The 2500-nt window shown below is 57.6% G+C and overlaps 1 non-coding gene across 1 annotated transcript in view; it reads right to left on the bottom strand.

The window, feature by feature from the left end:
• Nucleotides 1–1162, bottom strand: part of LOC124726955 — a 1909-nt gene extending 747 nt beyond the window's left edge. The window contains exon 1 of the ribosomal RNA XR_007006828.1: nt 1–1162. This exon is cut by the window's left edge and continues 747 nt beyond it. This is a non-coding gene — a ribosomal RNA (small subunit ribosomal RNA).
• Between the last annotated feature and the right edge of the window lie 1338 nt (nt 1163–2500).

The raw sequence follows: 2500 nt of genomic DNA on the forward strand, positions 1-2500 counted from the left end.
CATCGGAGGAACTGCGGCGGATCGCTGGCTGGCATCGTTTATGGTTAGAACTAGGGCGGTATCTGATCGCCTTCGAACCTCTAACTTTCGTTCTTGATTAATGAAAACATACTTGGCAAATGCTTTCGCTTCTGTTCGTCTTGCGACGATCCAAGAATTTCACCTCTAACGTCGCAATACGAATGCCCCCGCCTGTCCCTATTAATCATTACCTCGGGTTCCGAAAACCAACAAAATAGAACCGAGGTCCTATTCCATTATTCCATGCACACAGTATTCAGGCGGGCTTGCCTGCTTTAAGCACTCTAATTTGTTCAAAGTAAACGTGCCGGCCCACCGAGACACTCAATAAAGAGCACCCTGGTAGGATTTCAACGGGGTCCGCCTCGGGACGCACGAGCACGCACGAGGCGGTCGCACGCCTTCAGCTCGCCCCACCGGCAGGACGTCCCACGATACATGCCAGTTAAACACCGACGGGCGGTGAACCAACAGCGTGGGACACAAATCCAACTACGAGCTTTTTAACCGCAACAACTTTAATATACGCTATTGGAGCTGGAATTACCGCGGCTGCTGGCACCAGACTTGCCCTCCAATAGATACTCGTTAAAGGATTTAAAGTGTACTCATTCCGATTACGGGGCCTCGGATGAGTCCCGTATCGTTATTTTTCGTCACTACCTCCCCGTGCCGGGAGTGGGTAATTTGCGCGCCTGCTGCCTTCCTTGGATGTGGTAGCCGTTTCTCAGGCTCCCTCTCCGGAATCGAACCCTGATTCCCCGTTACCCGTTACAACCATGGTAGGCGCAGAACCTACCATCGACAGTTGATAAGGCAGACATTTGAAAGATGCGTCGCCGGTACGAGGACCGTGCGATCAGCCCAAAGTTATTCAGAGTCACCAAGGCAAACGGACCGGACGAGCCGACCGATTGGTTTTGATCTAATAAAAGCGTCCCTTCCATCTCTGGTCGGGACTCTGTTTGCATGTATTAGCTCTAGAATTACCACAGTTATCCAAGTAACGTGGGTACGATCTAAGGAACCATAACTGATTTAATGAGCCATTCGCGGTTTCACCTTAATGCGGCTTGTACTGAGACATGCATGGCTTAATCTTTGAGACAAGCATATGACTACTGGCAGGATCAACCAGGGAGCTGCGTCAACTAGAGCTGAGCAGCCGGCCGCCCGGGAGTGTGTCCCGGGGGCCCGCGCGAACACGCAAGCGTCCGCTCAATCATTCTGCAAACAGGAGGAGGCTGAGCTCCCCTGCACAATACACCTCGAAACCCTCTCAGGTCCCGGCGGCGCGCAGCGCCGTCCCAAGTACTTGGTCGGGTTCGAGAGAGGCGCAATCGCCCGGAGTTAGGCGAGTAGACGCTTTCGGTGCGACCACCCGTGCTCCCAACTGAGCTTGCCGCTGCCGACAGAGGCCCGGGAGCGTGCTGTCGTGGCATTGCCGGCGGGAGACAACACGCGCCACCTACGGTGACCGGCAGCTCCAACGCCAGCGCCACAGAAGGACAAAAGCCCCACTTGGGTGCCGAAGCGAACTCTCCCAGCACAGCGCACGCGCCAACACATCCGCACAGCTGCGATACAAACCACCAGCGAGAACCGCTGGGGCGACCGAGCAGCAGACGGCGTCGCGGCGCCGAGCGCCGGGCGGCGGCGCATCCTCAACGCACACAGTCCTCAATCGGACCAGCACACTGAAGATGTCCACCGCGCTTCGCACCGGGCCCGCGAGGACCTACTTTGGCCGCACGGCGCCGCGCGCAGGGTGCGCCGGCGCGCAGCTGCGACGCCTGCCGCGTCCGTCGGCCGGCGCGCCTGCCACTGGCCGCCCCCACCAGCCGGCTGTAGCGCGTGCGCCCACGCACCGCGCGGCCAGCACGCCGGGAGGCGCCCCCTCACCGGCCGGGGACGGTCCCACCCAGCCACCGCCGCGTATCGCTTCACACCCAGATGCCGTTCAGTTTCGTCGGCATGGTGGGTATCGCTGGAACAACCGGTTAGTACCTCAACCTATCGTCGCCATCACCGATTCACCCCTAGCGAGAACAACCGCACCACAACAGGTTACCATTTGTTCATTTGCGTAACTTCACCAGAAAACGCAGGCGTCCATCGCCATTTGCAACTTCAACGATTATTGCATGCCTGTGTCAGGTGTCACGCCACACTACGTCTGCCCACATACACGCAACAAAATGTGCACGCCTAGACAATACGTGGAAGGTGGCCCCCGTACGTATGCGATGTCCATTGCTCGAACGACTGTCAACCGGCCTCTGTAGCATGTCGCAGATATGGAACGCGGTGCACCATGCCATCACGGTGTGTGAGGAGAGACGACTAGGTCCGAATACATCAACAGACAGCTCATGCTGATCGCCATCCACGGCGTCCGTTCCTCCCACACGTCTCTATGGCGTACCACACTGCAATCCAGCTCTCATAGGGAGACGACACGTAGCTGCGTGCACAATAT

This window comes from Schistocerca piceifrons, unplaced genomic scaffold, assembly GCF_021461385.2.
Source record: "Schistocerca piceifrons isolate TAMUIC-IGC-003096 unplaced genomic scaffold, iqSchPice1.1 HiC_scaffold_1071, whole genome shotgun sequence".
NCBI lineage: Eukaryota > Metazoa > Arthropoda > Insecta > Orthoptera > Acrididae > Schistocerca > Schistocerca piceifrons.